This window comes from Lagenorhynchus albirostris, chromosome X (genome assembly GCF_949774975.1).
Source record: "Lagenorhynchus albirostris chromosome X, mLagAlb1.1, whole genome shotgun sequence".
Classification (NCBI taxonomy): domain Eukaryota; kingdom Metazoa; phylum Chordata; class Mammalia; order Artiodactyla; family Delphinidae; genus Lagenorhynchus; species Lagenorhynchus albirostris.
In genome coordinates this window covers 57,355,909-57,377,578 of record NC_083116.1, presented here as the reverse complement: position 1 = coordinate 57,377,578, position 21,670 = coordinate 57,355,909, and the positions used below count along the sequence as shown (strand labels likewise).

The 21,670-nt window shown below is 36.0% G+C and overlaps 1 protein-coding gene and 1 non-coding gene across 2 annotated transcripts in view; one reads left to right on the top strand and one right to left on the bottom strand.

Moving 5' to 3' along the window:
- DACH2 (dachshund family transcription factor 2) overlaps window positions 1-21,670 on the top strand; it is a 638,219-nt gene that overhangs the window by 376,449 nt on the left and 240,100 nt on the right. The window lies entirely within an intron of this gene.
- Window positions 13,164-13,266, bottom strand: LOC132514223 (U6 spliceosomal RNA). The gene has a single exon (XR_009538707.1). It is a non-coding gene; the product is annotated as a U6 spliceosomal RNA (small nuclear RNA).

Sequence of the window (21,670 nt, the reverse complement as noted above, 5' to 3'; positions counted from 1 at the left end):
GGCCTGTATGGTATATATAAGTCTATCAAATTATTGTAGTTTTAAGAATCATTAATTCATGGAACTAAGAAAAATAACTCTTTTTTTCTAGCATTTTAATAATTAAAGAGCAGCATGGAAATGATAGAACTTTGGAGTTAGATAAAGCTTGGTTCAAAGCTCTGCCTTATTACTTATTCACTATATGATCTGACAAAGCTAATTAGTTTCTTCTACTCTCACTTTCCTCATTTGTATTATTGGCATAATAGTCCTTGCATTTTCATAGGGAGGTTTTGAAGATTAAATAAGATAATGTATATAATGTTCCTACATGGTGCCTGACACATAGTAGTGAGCTTAGCTTTTTGTTCTTCTTTTATATTGGCATTGTCCAATGATGAGCTACAAAGTAACAATAAAACTCTTCCAGCTCATGGAAAATGTACATTCAAGTGTACTTAAAATTAAGAAGGCCCTTTGCTATTTACAAATTTGTTGTGGCTTCAATGATGCTTTTCTTTGAAGAGCATTCCATAGGAAACTTTTGGGTTTTGAGCTCCCTTTTATGTTTTTTGAAAATATATCATGAATATCATATGATATTAGCACTTATAGATGAAGAAAACGTGTTTGCCACTGTTATTTTAATACCAGCTAACAAAGTAGGAATCTGTTTTCCTAAACTTTGCTAAATGCTAAAGTAATACAGAGCTATTAAATCCTCAAGAATAAAGCCAATTCATTTCAGTCATGATATCACCTAAAACTGAAATATTATATAAAAGCTAAACAATGCCAAATGGATTTGGCTGAGATCAAAAGCCAAACCTATTTCTTTTCTTTCATCTTCAGTGTTCCATTTCCTGGGAGTATGACCTTAGTCAAACATCTATTAAAGTTACCTTTTGATCTCAACCCCCTTTTGGGGTAAAAAAATGTCAATCTTTAAATTTTTCTTCTAGAGACAATCACTCTATTGTATTTTAATGTTCCAGTAGTGTGTGAGTAAATAGGATTCTCTGATATATGTGATAGAAGACTGGTTAAATGGGACAATCATTTTTGTGTCAGAGACAAGAATCAAAAGGAAGCATTCTTCAGAAGCTATTAACTGGAAAAAAGTCCCCTCAGGTTAGTAGAAACATGTTAGCTGGTCAGTCTGCTGCCTTTTTAGGTCCTTTGATGAAAATGCCTTGTAATTTGATAACAGGTAGCTGCTCATTTGTAATGTAATTTTCTCCTCACCAGTCATAGCTACTACATGACTAATCAGAGGAAAATACTTTTTCTCCACAGATTTTGTTAAATAAAAACTTTGTTTTAAAAATATCTTAAAACCACTAGGAAGGATTATGTACTTTTCATTCTTTATTTCATATATTAAGTAAACTATAAGGAAATTTCCACAACACATAAAAGACAAAAGAGACATGACAACACATGGTGATTAGTTGAATTAAACAGAAAAAAGTGGTGTTTGATATCAGTATATGTATGTGTGTGTGAGTATTATTTACCCGTATGTATGACTACATTCTGAGTATTGAATATCTTTATAACACCTTTTCTAAACCATTTTCTATAGAATGGTAAATTCATTAGACATACATTTATTAAGTACTGCCTACAGCAAGACAACATTCTATATCCTGCCATGAGTACAAAACTGAGTAAGACATAATGCCCTGCAGTAGCCTTCACAACCTTCTTTTTAGGTGGGAAAGTGAGGCCTATGTATAGACATAATCATAATAAGGCAGAAAGTAATAAATAAGCTTATATAAATGTGTCTATATAAAGTACTGTGGGAATGTTCAAAGAAGAGGATAATTTCCAATTATAGGAATTAAAGCTTTTTGGAGTTGATGGCATTTAAGTTGTGCCTTAAGGATTGTTTAGGCTGCAGCTGTCAAGACAGGAATAAAAGCATTCCAGACAAAAGAGACAATCTACAGAGGTGTGAAGATGAGCTAGCACTGGGTTTGTATGGGCAACAGAGTGTTCAGTCTGGTTAGAGTGTGCAGTATATGATGGAAAAAAAGTGGAGCTTCACTTTTAGAGTTGGGTGGGAGCAGATTGCAGGAGGTTATAAATACCAGATTAAGAGTTCTGGACTTTTTTTTTTACATCTTTATTGCAGTATAATTGCTTTACAAAGGTGTGTTAGTTTCTGCTTTATAACAAAGTGAATCAGTTATACATATACATATGTTCCCATAACTCCTCCCTCTTGCATCTCCCTCCCTCGCACCCTCCCTATCCCACCTCTCTAGGTGGTCACAAAGCACCGAGCTGATCTCCCTGTGCTATGCGGCTGCTTCCAACTACCTATCTATTTTACATTTGGTAGTGTATATATGTCCATGCCACTCTCTCGCTTTGTCACAGCTTACCCTTCCCCCTCCCCATATCCTCAAGTCCATTCTCTAGTAGGTCTGTGTCTTTATTCCTGCCTTACCCCTAAGTTCTTAATGACATTTTTTTCTTAAATTCCATATATATGTGTTAGCATATGATGTTTGTCTTTCTCTATCTGACTTACTTCACTCTGTATGACAGACTCTAGGTCCATCCACCTCATTACAAATAGCTCAATTTCGTTTCTTTTTATGGATGAATAATATTCCATTGTATATATGTGCCACATCTTCTTTATCCATTCATCCGATGATGGACACTTAGGTTGTTTCCATCTCCGGGCTATTGTAAATAGAGCTGTAATGAACATTTTGGTACATGACCCTTTTTGAATTATGGTTTTCTCAGGGTACATGCCCAGTAGTGGGATTGCTGAGTCATATAGTAGTTCTATTTGTAGTTTTCTAAGGAACCTCCATACTGTTCTCCATAGTGGCTGAACCAATTCACATTCCCACCAGCAGTGCAAGAGGGTTCCCTTTTCTCCACATCCTCTCCAGCATTTATTGTTTCTAGATTTTTTGATGATGGCCATTCTGACTGGTGTGAGATGATATCTCATTGTAGTTTTGATTTGCATTTCTCTAATGATTAATGATGTTGAGCATTCTTTCATGTGTTTCTTGGCAGTCTGTATATCTTCTTTGGAGAAATGTCTATTCAGATCTTCTGCCCATTTTTGGATTGGGTTTTTGTTTTTTTGTTATTGAGCTGCATGAGCTGCTTGTAAATTTTGGAAATTAATCCTTTGCCAGTTGCTTCATTTGCAAATATTTTCTCCCATTCTGAGGGTTGTCTTTTGGTCTTGTTTATGGTCTCCTTTGTTGTGCAAAAGCTTTGAAGTTTCATTAGGTCCCATTTGCTTACTTTTGTTTTTATTTCCATTTCTCTAGGAGGTGGGTCCAAAAGGATCTTGCTGTGATTTATGTCATAGAGTGATCTGCTTATGTTTTCCTCTAAGAGTTTGATAGTTTCTGGCCTTACATTTAGGTCTTTAATCCATTTTGAGCTTATTTTTGTGTATGGTGCTAGGGAGTGATCTAATCTCATACTTTTACATGTACCTGTCCAGATTTCCTGTCACCACTTATTGAAGAGGCTGTCCTTTCTCCACTGTACATTCCTGCCTCCTTTATCAAAGTTAAGGTGACCATATGTGCGTGGGTTTATCACTGGGTTTTCTATCTTTTTCCATTGATCTATATTTCTGTTTTTGTGCTAGTACCATACTGTCTTGGTTACTGTAGCTTTGTAGTATAGTCTGAAGTCAGGGAACCTGATTCCTCCAGCTCAGTTTTTTGTTCTCAAGATTGCTTTGGCTATTTGGGGACTTTTGTGTTTCCATACAAATTGTGAAATTTTTTGTTCTAGTTCTGTGAAAAATGCCAGTGGTAGTTTGATAGTGATTGAGTAGAATCTGTAGATTGCTTTGAGTAGTACAGTCATTTTCACAGTGTTGATTCTCCAATCCAAGAATATGGTATATCTCTCCATCTATTTGTATCATCTTTAATTTCTTTCATCAGTGTCTTACAATTTTATGAATACAGGTCTTCGTTTCCTTAGGTAGGTTTATTCCTAGATAATTTATTCTTTGTGTTGCAGTGGTAAATGGGAGTGTTTTCTTGATTTCACTTTCAGATTTTTCATCATTAGTGTATAGGAATGCCAGAGATTTCTGTGCATTAATTTTGTATCCTGCTACTTTACCAAATTCATTGATTAGCTATAGTAGTTTTCCAGTAGCATCTTTAGGATTCTCTATGTATAGTATCATGTCATCTCCAAACAGTGACAGATTTACTTCTTCTTTTCCAATTTGGATTCATTTTATTTCCTTTTCTTCTCTGATTGCTGTGGCTAAAACTTCCAAAACTATGTTGAATAAGAGTGGTGAAAGTGGGCAACCTTGTCTTGTTCCTCATCTTAGTGGAAATGCTTTTAGTTTTTCACTATTGAAGATTATGTTGCCTGTGGGTTTGTCATATATGGCCTTTAATATGTTGAGGTAATTTCCCTGTATGCCTACTTTCTGGAGGGTTTTTATCATAAATGGGTGTTGAATTTTGTCAAAAGCTTTCTCTGCATCTATTGAGATGATCATATGGTTTTTCTCCTTCAAATTGTTAAAATGGTGTATCACTTTGATTGATTTGCGTGTATTGAAGAATCCTTGCATTCCTGGAATACACCCCACATGATCATGGCATATGATCCTTTTAATGTGCTGTTGGATTCTATTTGTTAGTATTTTGATGAGGATTTTTGCATCTATGTTCATCAGTGATATTGCCCTGTAGTTTTCTTTGTTTGTGACATCCTTGTCTGGTTTTGGTATCAGGGTGATGGTGGCCTCGTAGAATGAGTTTGGGAGTGTTCCTCCCTCTGCTCTATTTTGGAAGAGTTTGAGAAGGATAGGTGTTAGCTCTACTCTAAATGTTTGATAGAATTCGCCTGTGAAGCCATCTGTTCCTGGGCTTTTGTTTGTTGGAAGATTTTTAATCACAGTTTCAATTTCAGTGCTTGTGATTGGTCTGCTCATATTTTCTATTTCCTCCTGATTCAGTCTTGGCAGATTGTGCATTTCTAAGAATATTTCCATTTCTTCCAGGTTGTCCAGTTTATTGGCATAGAGTTGATTTTAGTAATCTCTCACGATCTTTTGTATTTCTGCAATGTCAGTTGTTACTTCTCCTTTTTCATTTCTAATTCTATTGATTTTAGGCTTCTCCCTTTTTTTCTTCTTGAGTCTCACTAATGGTTTATCAATATTTTTTAACTTCTCAAAGAATCAGCTTTTAGTTTTATTGATCTCTGCTATCGTTTCCTTCATTTCTTTATCATGTACTTCTGGTCTGATCTTTATGATTTTCTTCCTTCTGCTAACTTTGGGTTTTTTTTTTTCTTCTTTCTCTAATTGCTTTAGCTGCAAGGTTAGGTTTTTTATTTGAGATGTTTCCTGTTTCTTAAGGTAGGATTGTATTGCTATAAATTTCCCTCTTAGAACTGCCTTTGCTGCATCCCATAGGTTTTGGATCATCGTGTCTCCATTGGCATTTGTTTCTACGTATTGTTTTATTTCCTCTTTGATTTCTTCAGTGATCACTTGTTTATTAAGTAGTGTATTGTTTAGCCTCCATGTGTTTGTATTTTTTACAGATCTTTTCCTGTAATTGATATCTAGTCTCATAGCATTGTGGTCAGAAAAGATACTTGATACAAGTTCAATTTTCTTAAATTTACCAAGGCTTGATTTGTGACCCAAGATATGATCTATCCTGGAGAATGTTCCATGAGCACTTGAGAAAAATGTGTATTTTGTTGTTTTTGGATGGAATGTCCTATAAATATCAGTTAAGTCCATCTTGTTTAATGTATCATTTATAGCTTGTGTTTCCTTGTTTATTTTCATTTTGGATGATCTGTCCATTGGTGAAAGTGGGGTGTTAAAGTCCCCTACTATGAATGTATTACTGGTGATTTCCCCTTTTATGGCTGTTAGTATTTGCCTTATGTATTGAGATGCTCCTACGTTAGGTGCATAAATATTTACAATTGTTATATATTCTTCTTGGATATATCTCTTGATCATTATGTAGTGTCCTTCTTTGTCAATTCTAATAGTTTTTGTTTTAAAGTCTATTTTGTCTGATATGAGAATTTCTATGCCAGCTTTCTTTTGGTTTCCATTTGCATGGAATATCTTTTTCCATCCCCTCACTTTCAGTCTGTATGTGTCTCTAGGTCTGAAGTGGGTCTCTTGTAGACAGCATATATATGGTTCTTGTTTCAGCCAGTCTGTGTTTTGTTGGGAGCATTTAATCCATTTACATTTAAGGTAATTATCGATATGTATGTTCCTATTCTCATTTTCTTAATTGTTTTGGGTTTGTTATTGTCGATCTTTTCCTTCTCTTGTGTTTCTTGCCTTGAGAAAGTTCTTTAGCATTTGTTGTGAAGCTGGTTTTGTGGTGCTGAACTCTCTCAGCTTTTGCTTGTCTGTAAAGATTTTACTTTCTCCATCAAGTCTGAATGAGATCATTGCTGGGTAGAGTAATCTTGGTTGTAGATTTTTCTCCTTCATCACTTTAAATATGTCCTGCCAGTCCCTTCTGGCTTGCAGAGTTTCTGATGAAACATCAGCTCTTAACCTTATGGGGATTCCCTAATGTGTGCTATTTCTTGTTTTTCCCTTGCTGCTTTTAATATGTTTTCTTTGTATTTAATTTTTGAAAGTTTGATTAATATGTGTCTTGGCATGTTTCTTCATGGATTTTTCCTGTATGGGACTCTCTGTGCCTCCTGGACTTGATTAACTATTTCCTTTCCCATATTAGGGAAGTTTTCAACTATAATCTCTTCAAATATTTTCTCAGTCCCTTTCTTTTTCTCTTCTTCTTCTGGAACCCCTGTAATTCGAATGTTGGTGTGTTTAATGTTGTCCCAGAGGTCTCTGAGACTGTCCTCAGTTATTTTCATTCGTTTTTTTTGATTCTGCTCTGCAGTATTTATTTCCACTATTTTCTCTTCCAGGTCACTTATCCCTTCTTCTGCCTCAGTTATCCTGCTATTGATCTCTTCTAGAGTATTTTTCATATCATTTATTTTGTTGTTCATTGTTGCTTGTTTCATCTTTAGTTCTTCTAGGTCCTTGTTAAATATTTCTTGCATTTTGTCTGTTCTATTTCCAAGATTTTGGATCATCTTTACTGTCATTATTCTGAATTCTTTTTTAGGTAGACTGCCTATTTCCTCTTTATTTGTTAGGTCTGGTGGGTTTTTATCTTGCTCCTTCATCTGCTGTGTATTTTTCTGTCTTCTCATTTTGCTTATCTTACTGTGTTTGGGGTCTCCTTTTTGCAGGCTGCAGTTTCGTAGTTCCCATTGTTTTTGGTGTCCGTCCCCAGTGGCTAGTTGGTTCAGTGGGTTGTGCAGGCTTTCTGGTGGAGGGGACTAGTGCCTGTGTTCTGATGGATGAGGCTGGATCTTGTCTTTCTGGTGTGCACGTCCACGTCTGGTGGTGTGTGTTGGGGTATCTGTGGACTTATTATGATTTTAGGCAGCCTCTCTGCTAATGGGTGTGGTTGTGTTCCTGTCTTGCTAGTTGTTTGGCATAGGGTGTACATCACTGTAGCTTGCTGGTCATTGCCTGAAGCTGGGTGTTGCTTTTGAGATGGAGATCTCTTGGAGATTTTCGCCATTTGATATTACGTGGAGGTGGAAGGTCTCTTGTGGACCTGTGTCTTGAAGTTGGTTCTCCCACCTCAGAGTCACAGCACTGACTCCTGGCTACAGCACCAAGAGTGGTGTGATCACAATTTTGAAAGGACGTTGTAGTGGATAAGGCAGTCTTTGTCCAAATCCCTACTCTGGAGCACGTAACCCTCCCCAGCTGCAGCAAATATCACTCTGGACTTTATTCTATAGGCAGTGGTGGACCACTAAAATTTTTTAATGTGGGTGAGTGATGTGAAAATAATGTTATTCAAGAAAACATTACTGAGGAGTAAGAGATTATGGGATGTACTGGAGGTGGGGTAGAATTAGAGCCAGGGAGATTACTTAGGAAGTTATTTAAGTAATCTAGCTAAGCAGGAATGTAGACCTATAAAAAAGTGATTGTGAAATTCTTAGTTCATTTTTATGGAATCAAGATACCCCTTTTAGTTTCATAATGTATGAGTTTGTAGTAATGCTGTTTAAAATGTGCTGTGTTTGAAATTACTGGTAGCAGGGATTCTAACTAAAAAGTTAAATGCACTTTGTCTATAAAATCTGATTATTTCATGTGGAAATTTTTGAAGTTCCTATGCTCTCAATTCAATTGCAACCAGCCAAAGGAAACCTTTTTTTAAATGTATCGGTCTTCCTGAGATACATGGCAGCTGTTAAAAAAAAAACCCAGCCCATATAACTAAATTAAGGCTCTGTTCCTTACAAACATAGAGAGTAATAACTTGTTAAAAAGTTGTGTAATTTGACAGAGTTGAAGGGGCTTCATTACTACGATCACCAACAGGAAGAATGGTGGTATAGATCATGTTGAAATGATACCTTTAACTAGAGAAGGCCATTATTTATGACAATCTGTTTGCACAAATTACTACACTCTTAATGGAAACATGGTTTTCCAAAAAAATATCAAAGACCTAGGAGAGTAACAAAGAAAAAGGCACAAATAAATTGAAATGAAAGGGAATAAATAGAACATAGTTTGGAGAGCTGGAATCTGGCATGATGATTCTGTTCTTATTTATTGGTTCCAGACATAATATCTTATTCACAGGAACAAAAGCCATGGAATTTCACAAGCCGCAAAAGATGGAGTTCCTTGTCTCATCATCAACATGGTGTAGTATTCCTAACATTTTGCTGGACCGATCTGTTCACATCTATATCCCATCTGTGTGTGTTTGTTTATCTCTAGCTATAGCAGTTTTGAGGTCAGACATTATTACCAAAATGTTTGGAATTCTGACTTAAAAAAGGTTATAAAAGAGATAAATTTCTTTAGGGCTTCTATTTCATTTGATCCATTTGAGTTAGTTTCCCCCTTTAGCAACCTCAAGCTATTGGTTGAAGCAGAAAAAGAATGGTTTGTATTTCTCTCTGAATTTATTCTTAATAGGACTGTGACAGAATTCGGGAAATCAGAAAGTATGTGCCACCTTATAAGTCATTCATTAACCCCCAGCTCTGTGAAGAATAATTTTTATTGTGTGTGCATGCTTGTGTGTGTGTGTGTGTGTGTGTGTGTCCTCTATTAATGATCTGGCCTAGTTATTTAATTTCAAATTATTTTTCTGTCACCCAAGCACTAATTAACTAGTGTCATAACTCGTGTATGATCAGATAAAGATGCTTTTGAGCAGGATGGATAGGAGTCAGAATTCTCCTTTGTAACTATCTGTTTTACTGGGCTATAATGAAATATTGGATGCTTGTAGTTCAACTATGTCATCTTAGTATCTTAACTGAGGATAATATTCTCCACGGCAATTTTAGGGGAAAATCATGCCCACTGGATTTTTTTTAGTGTTGTATGGCAATACCTCATAATTCCCTAAACCCTGCCCATCTTGGCAATGATACTGCTCTCAGAAGAAAGGCAGCTCAATTTAAAGTAAAACTTCATATGTTGTGGAAGAATGCTTAACCATGTCAACACTCTGACAGCCAGATTTTTCCGGTCCTAGAAATTTAGAGAGTGTAGTTTTAATATGGAAATAACAATACCAAAATCTTTTATTATACTTGGTTATTAAAAATGTAATAGACTGGTATGTTTCAAAATGACAAAGGTCTTGAGTTATCACACTGCATTTTATGAGGCAAAGTAATGTAAACTTTGAAAAATAATCTTGCAAGATACCTTGTGTCATTTGAAGATTCAAGAATAAGAGCCAGGTTCTCATGGTACCTATTTACTGTGGCTTGTAAATCATATAGCAAATGTTCATGTTGTTGTTGGTTGTTTCAGGTAGCTCCAAGTAATTATACATTCTGATAGCTAATAGAGACATAGTTATCTATCTATCTATCTATCTATCTATCTATCTATCTATATATATATTTCAAAACATGTAGGAAAATATACATACAATTGAATATTATTATCATAGTGGGCATAATTTAGACTTTCTTCTTTTGTATATATTTATCCAGAGTTTTAGAATTAATCTCTTTAAAGTTTTAGATTTAAAAGAATTAGCATTCACATTTATTAAAATATTATACAAATGGAAGCCTCTGAGATGTGACCATACATTTATTCATACGTTTGCATCAATACACCTATGGTTAACTTCATGTGCTCCTTAAATTGCAAATAGGACTAATTCTGTTGCAAAATTTTTCACATAATTATGTTTAATATAGCACATTTCTTTTCCTTCTAAAACAGATTCTTGACATATACCTCTTCAGTAAGCATAAGCATAAGCTGATGATAAAGAATGGCACCATCAGACAGTGAAAGAGTAAAACAAAACAAGCACAGAACTATTGGCAGCTCCAGTGTTTGAGTGAACCATCTCTTTCCCCACTTCTTATGTTTGTTGTCATGTCTTGGCAGGAAGGTCAGGCAGAATGTGATTGTGGAGAGAATGCAAAATAGTCCTACTACTAGAAAACCATACACAATTACTAGTGTTGGGCAAGTAAAGTAGAGCTTTTTCTTCCTCCTGGCAGTGTCCCTCACAATACCCATTGGTTATTCTGCAGTCATTCACTGGGCACCACCAACTACCCACTACTATGTCAGGCACCAAGGAATGCAAAAAAGTTAAGAATAATACAAAAAAAAAGAATAATACATAGTTTCTTCAAGTAAGGAGCTTGCAGCCTAGATAGGGGAGACATGATTAACATATAAAATTAATATATGACAAGTCAATAAATGGTTATCTTGGAAGTAATTATTCCATGTAGACTCATTGAAAGTTAATGGTGGATTGAACCTCATATTTTTAAGGACAATATTTTTAGAACAGTTTTAGTTATATAATATAGTTGAGAGGAAGGTATAGAGCTTTCCCATATACCCCCTACATCCACAAATGCATAGTCTCCCCTATTATCAATATCACTCAGCAGAATGGTACAATTTTTACTAAGGATGAACCTACGTTGACCCAACATTATAATCCGAAGTCTATAGTATACCTTAGAGTTCATTCTTTGTGTCGTGCATTCTGTGGGTTTGGACAAATGTATAATGACATATATGCATCATTATGATGTTACACAGTATTTTCAGTGCCTTAAAAATTCCGTGCTCTCCCTATTTGTCCCTGGCCCCCGCCTCCCACCCTGGCTCCATCCCTGACAATCACTGATATTTTTATTGTTTCAGTAATTTTGCCTTTTTCAGAATGTAATATAGTTGGAATCATACAGTATGTAGCCTTTAGGACTGGCTTCTTTCACTTAGTGATATGCATTTAAGGTTCCTCCATGTCTTTTCATGACTTGCTAACTCATTTGTTTTTAGTGCTAAATAATATTCCATTGCCTGGATGTACCACATTATATTTATCCATTTACCTATTGAAGGACATCATGGCTGCTTCCATGAACCTCATTTTTAAGACAAGAATATTGATTCTGGGAGAGTGTAAAGTGACTCAGATAGGCATATAACTAGCTATAGATAAGTCCAGATTTAATATCCAGACCTTCTGATTCCTCATACAGTATTTTTTACATCATAATTTGGGCCAGACAAGCACTCTTTTTGCAATTTTCTCAGGTATTTCCTGATGTTATATATTACACCTTGATTATCATAAATGTGCAGATTATCTTAAAATGCAGGGTTTTCTGACCAATCAACGTTTCAAGATATTTTGCTGGATTTTTTGGGTTTTATTTAAGTAGTATATAAATATTTATGATGCAAATGTCATAATGTTGAATACAAATAACAAAGAATCATTTTAGTAGCTCTATGGGCAACAGACCATGGCAGTGTTTGAGAGCTACTATCTAGGAGAGTGGAGAATCCATTTCATAGCTGATTCTCTGGCACTTATGGCAGATACAAGGGAAAACCAACTACTTACAAGCCATGAGTGACACTGATCTTCAAGAAGCCAATTACCTTTCTGGAAGGTGGTTTGTTATCAATGTTTAATATTCTCGTAGTGGCAGTTTAATACCTTTTAATGAACACAAAATACATTTGAATTGTCGCTAGTTGCTACACAGAAGTTAGCACTGCAACTTAATTTTAGACCAAAATAGATTTTTAATTTGAGGCTAAGTTCCCATTTATTTTATTTCTAAAGGAAAATGGGTAGGAAGTTTTCCTCCTGAATTTGCTATCTAAACAAAATATATTTTATTCAATCTAATTTTGAAATGTATTGCTGGTTTTCCACACAGGCAAAACTGGCTTTCCAAAAAGCAGCAGGAATACAAGTCTTATAGCTGCAGTGAGCAGAACAAATCATGTAGAGAAAATGAAATTCCACAAAAATCACTGATCACTTTTTTATATTAATATCCTTAGTGAGAAATCTTAAACTGTATCTTCCTAAACATCTTCCGATTTCCTGAAATGTGTATTTCAAAAATACATTTAGTAAACTGAATTTCCTTTTCAATCTGGAATGTATCTGAAGGCAAATTATTTTTGTTATAAATTTGAACTTGGCTAGGTTTGTTTCTCTTTCTCTCCTATTAATTCTGTAAATGCTAATCTTTCTCATTTCTATTAATTGGTGATATCTGCTGCAGAGCAATACAAAATCATCTAAATGTAGGCCTCACTTCAGTTGATTACTGTTATTATTGATTTGCTAGTCAAAATTAAATTGAGCTAATGGATCACTATTTTTTTTTTCAGCTTTCTTCTAAGAATGTGACTTTTTTCTGTGGCTGTCTGTTTCTATAAATTAAAGTTATAGTTCAGATGTTATATATTTTATTGTATAATATATATTTTTATTGGCACCATAGAGTCAAGCACATTTCAAAATAGAAATTAATTTTGGTTAACATGCTTGAAATGAAACTTAAATACTTTCTTTGAGCAACTATGGGAGAAAAATAGCCACAAATTTGGTAGTATGCCAGAATTAATAATCTTTTTCTTCTTTTATATCCTTGTTATCAGTTTTGATTTATAAGAGATCACTGACTTGACCAAATATGTTTTCTTTTGCTCTGATAAAATACACATAGCATAAACTTTACAATTGTAACAATACTGTTCAGTTGCATTTAGTACAATACATTTACATTGTTGTGTAACTATCATCAAAAATATGGAACATTCCACAAACTTGCATTTTATCCTTGTGCAGGGGCCATGGTAATTTTCTCTGTTTTGTTCTAATTTTAACATATGAGCTACTGAAGCTAACAAATAAATATGTTTTATAAAGTGTCAAAAATCTCTTTGAGACTAAGTAGAAAAAGTAAAATAAGTTGACTAGTGAAACAGTATTCAAACTCATTTTGGTATATGAACTGTTAGCTTTTAAGTATTTCTCTGGCTTATTGAATTTGATAGGTATCTGAGAGACCATATTTCATAGACTAGCAGGTAGGTTTCTTATCTGGTGGGCTGGTCTATTTGAAGAAATCCTGCACTTGAGGATAGAAGGGCTCTGGAAGGAGGCTACTGCAACTGTTCTTAGCTTCCTGCCTTCTTGAACTAACTAGTTATGGGGACAGCTACTCTTGTCCTAATGTCAGAAATTTGAAGTGTTTTGTCACCCTTAATCTATATCTAATGCATACCCTCTCCTAGACTTATGATGGGATTTGCTGGGTGTGCCATTGCTGGTTTGAAAATCAGACCAATGGGAGGTCAGGGCTGCAAGGCCTTAGAAATTATCTTGAAAGGTCTACTCTATAATACTCTATAAAAATGCTCAAATAAGTTACCCAGGGACGTGTATAACTTACAAGAAGTTGTACATACCATTAGAAGAATTTTCATATCTCAAATTTTCATAAATAAGAAATGGCCTATCGGATGGTACCAACAACATAATTAATGATTGTCAGTGATGTTTAAAAACCAGGAACATTTCTAATTTAAAAGGATATCACCAAAGACAAGTATAACTGATGATTACTCAACAAGATAGTAGTTAGCTTTGTGTAAACTGTGAAAAATCCTGATATATATCAATATATATTGAATAGGTATTCCATGAAAATGAGTTTCATTATTCAAAAAGTTTAGAAAATGTAGTCTGCTCTCTGCCTCTTTTGGAAAATCACAGTAAATATTAGCATATTGTAAGCTTTGAAACTACCTGCATTAAAGAAGCCTGGAGCCAATGTACCTGAGTTTAAACCCCAACTTCAAGGTTTATTAGCTATGTGACATTAGATTTGTTTTTCAGTTTCTGTGATTGTTTCCTTATCTGAAAAATGGAAATAGTGTTGGTACTTCCCTCTGAAGGTTTTTGTGAATATTAAATAAATAAATATGTAAAGAACGTACAACAGTGTGCGGCATATAATACGGGCTAAATGAAGTTTGTTATTTTCAACCCAGTGTTGTCTCAATTGGTCATGAAAATCCCTCATCCCTCACCTCCCCTTTTTTAAAATTTATTTTGTATTTTTTTACAGCTTTATTGGAGTATAATTGCTTTACAATAGTGTGTTAGTTTCTGCTTTATAACACAGTGAATCAGTTATACATATACATATGTTCCAATATCTCTTCCCTCTTGCATCTCCCTCCCTCCCACCCTCCCAATCCCACCCCTCTAGGTGGTCACAAAGCACCGAGCTGATCTCCCTGTGCTTTGCAGCTGCTTCCACTAGCTATCTATTTTAAGTTTGGTAGTGTATATATGTCCATGCCACTCTCTCACTTTGTCTCAGACTATCCTTCCCCCGCCGCATATCCTTAAGTCCATTCTCTAGTAGGTCTGTGTCTTTATTCCTGTCTTATGCCTAGGTTCTTCATGACATTATTTTTTCTTAAATTCCATATATATGTGTTAGCATACGGTATTTGTCTTTCTCTTTCTGACTTACTTCACTCTGTATGACAGATTCTAGGTCCATCCACCTCATTACAAATAGCTCAATTTCGTTTCTTTTTATGGATGAGTAACACTCCATTGTATATATGTGCCACATCTTCTTTATCCATTCATCCGACGATGGGCACTTAGGTTGTTTCCATCTCTTGGCTATGGTAAATAGAGCTGCAATGAACATTGTGGTACATGAATCTTTTTGAATTATGGTTTTCTCAGGGTATATGCCCAGTAGTAGGATTGCTGGGTCAAATGGTAGTTCTATTTGTAGATTTTTAAGAAACCTCCATACTGTTCTCCATAGTGGCTGAACCAATTCACATTCCCACCAGCAGTGCAAGAGTGTTCCAGTTTCTCCACACCCTCTCCAGCATTTATTGTTTCTAGATGTTTTGATGATGGCCATTCTGACTGGTGTGAGATGATATTTCATTTTAGTATTGATTTGCATTTCTCAAATGATTAATGATGTTGAGCATTCTTTCATGTGTTTCTTGGCAGTCTGTATATCTCTTTGGAGAAATGTCTATTTAGGTCTTCCACCCAGTTTTGGATTGGGTTGTTTGTTTTTTTGTTATGAGCTGCAAGAGTTGCTTGTAAATCTTGGAGATTAATCCTTTGTCAGTTGCTTCATCTGCAAATAATTTCTCCCATTTTGAGGGTTGTCTTTTGGTCTTGTTTATGGTTTCCTTTGCTGTGCAAAAGCTTTGAAGTTTCATTAGGTCCCATTTGTTTATTTTTGTTTTTATTTCCATTTCTCTAGGAGGTGGGCCAAAAAGGATCTTGCTGTGATTTATGTCATAGAGTGATCTGCTTATGTTTTCCTCTAAGAGTTTGATAGTTTCTGGCCTTACATTTAGGTCTTTAATCCATTTAGAGCTTATTTTTGTGTATGGTGTTAGGATGTGATCTAATCTCATAATTTTAAATGTACCTGTCCAGTTTTCCCAGCACCAGTTATTGAAGAGGCTGTCCTTTCTCCACTGTACATTGCTGCCTCCTTTATCAAAGATAAGGTGACCATATGTGCGTGGGTTTATCTCTGGGTTTTCTATGCTGTTCCATTGATCTATATTTCTGTTTTTGTGCCAGTACCATACTGTCTTGATTACTGTAGCTTTGTAGTATAGTCTGATCAGGGAGCCTGATTCTGTTTTTTTTTTTAACATCTTTATTGGGGTATAATTGCTTTACAATGGTGTGTTAGTTTCTGCTTTACAACAAAGTGAATCAGTTATACATATACATATGTTCCCATATCTCTTCCCTCTTGCGTCTCCCTCCCTCCCACCCTCCCCATCCCACCCCTCCAGGCTGTCACAAAGCACCAAGCCAATATCCCTGTGCCATGCGGCTGCTTCCCACTAGCTATCTACCTTACTTCGTTTGTTACTGTGTATATGTCCATGACTCTCTCTCACCCCGTCACAGCTCACACTTCCTCCTCCCCATAACCTCAAGTCCGTTCTCTAGGAGGTCTGCGTCTTTATTCCTGCCTTACCCCTAGGTTCTTCATGACATTTTTTTTTCTTAAATTCCATATATATGTGTTAGCATACGGTATTTTTCTTTTTCTTTCTGACTTACTTCACTGTGTATGACAGACTCTAGGTCTATCTACCTCATTACAAATAGCTCAATTTCGTTTCTTTTTATGGCTGAGTAATATTCCATTGTATATATGTGCCACATCTTCTTTATCCATTCATCCGATGATGGACACTTAGGTTGTTTCCATCTCCGGGCTATTGTAAATAGAGCTGCAATGAACATTTTGGTACATGACTCTTTTTGAATTTCGGTTTTCTCAGGGTATATGCCCAGTAGTGGGATTGCTGGGTCATATGGTAGTTCTATTTGTAGTTTTTTAAGGAACCTCCATACTGTTCTCCATAGTGGCTGAACCAATTCACATTCCCACCAGCAGTGCAAGAGGGTTCCCTTTTCTCCACATCCACTCCAGCATTTATTGTTTCTAGATTTTTTGATGATGGCCATTCTGACTGGTGTGAGATGATATCTCATTGTAGTTTTGATTTGCATTTCTCTAATGATTAATGATGTTGAGCATTCTTTCATGTGTTTGTTGGCAGTCTGTATATCTTCTTTGGAGAAATGTCTATTTAGGTCTTCTGCCCATTTTTGGATTGGGTTGTTTGTTTTTTTGTTATTGAGCTGCATGAGCTGCTTGTAAATTGTGGAGATTAATCCTTTGTCGGTTGCTTCATTGGCAAATATTTTCTCCCATTCTGAGGGTTGTCTTTTGGTCTTGTTTATGGTTTCCTTTGCTGTGCAAAAGCTTTGAAGTTTCATTAGGTCCCATTTGTTTATTTTTGTTTTTATTCCCATTACTCTAGGAGGTGGGTCAGAAAGAATCTTGCTGTGATTTATGTCATAGAGTGTTCTGCCTATGTTTTCCTCTAAGAGTTTGATAGTTTCTGGCTTTATATTTAGGTCTTTAATCCATTTTGAGCTTATTTTTGTGTATGGTGTTAGGGAGTGATCTAATCTCATACTTTTACATGTACCTGTCCAGTTTTCCCAGCACCACTTATTGAAGAGGCTGTCCTTTCTCCACTGTACATTCCTGCCACCTTTATCAAAGATAAGGTGTCCATATGTGCATGGGTTTATCTCTGGGCTTTCTATCCTGTTCCATTGATCTATCTTTCTGTTTTTGTGCCAGTACCATACTGTCTTGATAACTGTAGCTTTGTAGTATAGTCTGAAGTCTGGGAGCCTGATTCCTCCAGTTCCTTTTTTTGTTCTCAAGATTGCTTTGGCTATTCGGGGTCTTTTGTGTTTCCATACTAATTGCGAAATTTTTTGTTCTAGTTCTGTGAAAAATGCCAGTGGTAGTTTGATAGGGATTGCATTGAATCTATAGATTGCTTTGGGTAGTAGAGTCATTTTCACAATGTTGATTCTTCCAATCCAAGAACATGGTATATGTCTCCATCTATTTGTATCATCTTTAATTTCTTTCATCAGTGTCTTATAATTTTCTGCATACAGGTCTTTTGTCTCCTTAGGTAGCTTTATTCCTAGATATTTTATTCTTTTTGTTGCAATGGTAAATGGGAGTGTTTTCTTGATTTCACTTTCAGATTTTTCATCATTAGTATATAGGAATGCCAGAGATTTCTGTGCATTAATTTTGTATCCTGCCACTTTACCAAATTCACTGGTTAGCTCTAGTAGTTTTCTGGTAGCATCTTTAGGATTCTCTATGTATAGGATCATGTCATCTGCAAACAGTGACAGCTTTACTTCTTCTTTTCCGATTTGGATTCCTTTTATTTCCTTCTCTTCTCTGATTGCTGTGGCTAAAACTTCCAAAACTATGTTGAATAAGAGTGGTGAGAGTGGGCAACCTTGTCTTGTTCCTGATCTTAGTGGAAATGCTTTCAGTTTTTAACCATTGAGGATGATGTTTGCTGTGGGCTTGTCGTATATGGCCTTTATTATGTTGAGGAAAGTTCCCTCTATGCCTACTTTCTGCAGGGTTTTTATCATCAATGGGTGTTGAATTTTGTCAAAAGCTTTCTCTGCATCTATTGAGATGACCATATGGTTTTTCTCCTTCAGTTTGTTAATATGGTGTATCACGTTGATTGATTTGCTTATATTGAAGAATCCTTGCTTTCCTGGAAGAAACCCCACTTGATCATGGAGTATGATCCTTTTAATGTGCTGTTGGATTCTGTTTGCTAGTATTTTGTTGAGGATTTTTGCATCTATGTTCATCAGTGATATTGGCCTGTATTTTTCTTTCTTTGTGACATCCTTGCCCGGTTTTGGTATCAAGGTGATGGTGGCCTCGTAGAAGGAGTTTGGGAGTGTTCCTCCCTCTGCTCTATTTTGGAAGAGTTTGAGAAGGATAGGTGTTAGCTCTACTCTAAATGTTTGATATAATTCGCCTGTGAAGCCATCTGGTCCTGGGCTTTTGCTTGTTGGAAGATTTTTAATCACAGTTTCAATTTCACTGCTTGTGATTTGCCTACTCATATTTTCTATTTCTTCCTGATTCAGTCTTGGCAGGTTGTGCATTTCTAAGAATTTGTCCATTTCTTCCAGATTGTCCATTTTATTGGCATAGAGTTGCTTGTAGTAATCTCTCATGATCTCTTTTATTTCTGCAGTGTCAGTTGTTACCTCTCCTTTTTCATTTCTAATTCTATTGATTTGAGCCTTCTCCCTTTTTTTCTTGATGAGTCTGGCTAGTGGTTTATCTATTTTGTTTATCTTCTCAAAGAACCAGCTTTTAGTTTTATTGATCTTTGCTATTGTTTCCTTCATTTCTTTTTCATTTATTTCTGATCTGATTTTTATGATTTCTTTCCTTCTGCTAGCTTTGGGGTTTTTTTGTTCTTCTTTCTCTAATTGCTTGAGGTTCAAGGTTAGGTTGTTTATTCTAGATGTTTCCTGCTTCTTAAGGTGGGCTTGTATTGCTATAAACTTCCCCCTTAGAACTGCTTTTGCTGCATCCCACAGGTTTTGGGTCGTTGTGTCTCTACTGTCATTTCTTTCTAGGTATTTTTTGATTTCCTCTTTGATTTCTTCAGTGATCACTTCATTATTAAGTAGTGTATTGTTTAGCCTCCATGTGTTTGTATTTTTACAGATCTTTTCCTGTAATTGATATCTAGTCTCATGGCGTTGTGGTCAGAAAAGATACTTGATACAATTTCAATTTTCTTAAATTTACCAAGGCTTGATTTGTGACCCAAGATATGATCTATCCTGGAGAATGTTCCATGAGCACTTGAGAAAAATGTGTATTCTGTTGTTTTTGGATGGAGTGTCCTATAAATATCAATTAAGTCCATCTTGTTTAATGTATCATTTAAAGCTTGTGTTTCCTTATTTATTTTCATTTTGGATGATCTGTCCATGGGTGAAAGTGGGGTGTTTAAGTCCCCTACTATGAATGTGTTACTGTCGATTTCCCCTTTTATGGCTGTTAGTATTTGCCTTATGTATTGAGGTGCTCCTATGTTGGGTGCATAAATATTTACAATTGTTATATCTTCTTCTTGGATCGATCCCTTGATCATTATGTAGTGTCCTTCTTTGTCTCTTTTAATAGTCCTTATCTTAAAGTCTATTTTGTCTGATATGAGAATTGCTACTCCAGCTTTCTTTTGGTTTCCATTTGCATGGAATATCTTTTTCCATCCCCTTACTTTCAGTCTGTATGTGTCTCTAGGTCTGAAGTGGGTCTCTTGTAGACAGCATATATAAGGGTCTTGTTTTTGTATCCATTCAGCTAACCTGTGTCTTTTGGTGGGAGCATTTAGTCCATTTACATTTAAGGTAATTATCGATATGTATGTTCCTATTCCCATTTTCTAAATTGTTTTGGGTTCATTATTATAGGTCTTTTCCTTCTCTTGTGTTTCTTGCCTAGAGAAGATCCTTTAGCATTTGTTGTAAAGCTGGTTTGGTGGTGCTGAACTCTCTCAGCTTTTGCTTGTCTGTAAAGGTTTTAATTTCTCCATCAAATCTGAATGAGATCCTTGCTGGGTAGAGTAGTCTTGGCTGCATGTTTTTCTCCTTCATCACTTTCAGTATGTCCTGCCACTCCCTTCTGGCTTGTAGGGTTTCTGCTGAGAGATCAGCTGTTAACCTTATGGGGATTACCTTATGTGTTATTTGTTGTTTTTCCCTTGCTGCTTTTAATATGCTTTCTTTGTATTTAATTTTTGACAGTTTGATTAATATGTGTCTTGGCGTATTTCTCCTTGTATTTATCCTGTATGGGACTCTCTGTGCTTCCTGGACTTGATTAACTATTTCCCATATTAGGGAAGTTTTCAACTATAATCTCTTCAAATATTTTCTTAGTCCCTTTCTTTTTCTCTTCTTCTTCTGGAACCCCTATAATTCGAATGTTGGTGCGTTTAATGGTGTCCCAGAGGTCTCTGAGACTGTCCTCAGTTCTTTTCATTCTTTTTTCTTTACTCTGCTCTGCAGTAGTTATTGCCACTATTTTATCTTCCAGGTCACTTATCCGTTCTTCTGCCTCAGTTATTCTGCTATTGATCCCATCTAGAGTATTTTTAATTTCATTTATTGTGTTGTTCATCGTTGCTTGTTTCATCTTTAGTTCTTCTAGGTCCTTGTTAACTGATTCTTGCATTTTGTCCATTCTATTGTCCATTCTATCTCCAAGATTTCGGATCAACCTTACTATCATTATTCTGAATTCTCTTTCAGGTAGACTGCCTATTTCCTCTTCATTTGTTAGGTCTGGTGCATTTTTATCTTGCTCCTTTATCTGCTGTGTGTTTTTCTGTCTTCTCATTTTGCTTATCTTACTGTGTTTGGGGTCTCCTTTTTGCAGGCTGCAGGTTCGTAGTTCCTCCTGTTTTTGATGTCTGTCTCCAGTGGCTAAGGTTGGTTCAGTGGGTTGTGTAGGCTTCCTGGTGGAGGGGACTAGTGCCTGTGTTGTGGTGGATGAGGCTGGATCTTGTCTATCTAGTGGGCAGGTTCACGTCTGGTGGTGTGTTTTGGGGTGTCTGTGGCCTTATTATGATTTTAGGCAGCCTCTCTGCTAATGGGTGGGGTTGTGTTCCTGTTTTGCTAGTTGTTTGGCACAGGTTGTCCAGCACTGTGGCTTGCTGGTCGTTGAGTGAAGCTGGGTGCTGGTGTTAAGATGGAGGTCTCTGGGAGATTTTCGCCGTTTGATATTATGTGGAGCTGGGAGGTCTCTTGTGGACCAGTGTCCTGAAGTTGGCTCTCCTACCTCAGAGGCA